Raw genomic sequence first — 812 nt, 5'->3', positions numbered from 1 at the left:
ATGGGACAAAATGTCGTTCCTACTTACTCCTATACATTTTATTTTAATTTATAAAATATGCTTTATTAATATATCTTCTCCAAACTATTTTTAGTGATTTAAAATTTTAGGCACACACACACACACCCGCACACGCACACAACCCACATGCACACACACACACACCCCACACGCACACACACACCCCACACGCACGCACACGCACACACCCCACATGCACACACTCACACACACACACACACAAAAGACGCATAGATAAGGAAATCGAAAAGTCAGAACAAGGAGGGGAACCCCACACACACACACACACAAAAAAAAGACGCAGAGACAATGAAATGGCCTATTCTCATCACTTCCCGTTAAATGCTAACAGAATGTGATTTTTTTGCTGACTAAAAAAAAACAGGAGGGGGGTTTTAGCCTTTATTTAAAATAGGAGGGTGTTTTTTGCGTACTTTCTAAAACACATTGTAGTTTTCTGCATTTTGTCCCTTGTGTTCCTTCTACAACTTCAGGTCACTAAAAGGCCTGGACAATATTGCTCCCCAGAACACTTTGAAAGCATCAGAAATGACCATTGAGAAACTTGAAAAGTGATTGGAGGCTTTGTTTAGGACTCTAGTCAAGAGAGATCTAAATTTTCTTCTAAATTTAAAAGTTATTCACTAAAAAACAAACTTGCAAGAATAGTTTCGAATACATTAATACTTAATATATATAATTTAAAATATTAAAAATAAATTTTATGGTTAAATACATTAAGACCCCTTGAACTATACATATTGTCTCATTTATACCCATAAAGTATGAAA

Source organism: Sesamum indicum, linkage group LG11 (genome assembly GCF_000512975.1).
Source record: "Sesamum indicum cultivar Zhongzhi No. 13 linkage group LG11, S_indicum_v1.0, whole genome shotgun sequence".
NCBI classification, from domain to species: Eukaryota; Viridiplantae; Streptophyta; class Magnoliopsida; order Lamiales; family Pedaliaceae; genus Sesamum; species Sesamum indicum.
Note: the sequence above shows the minus strand (reverse complement) of the source record.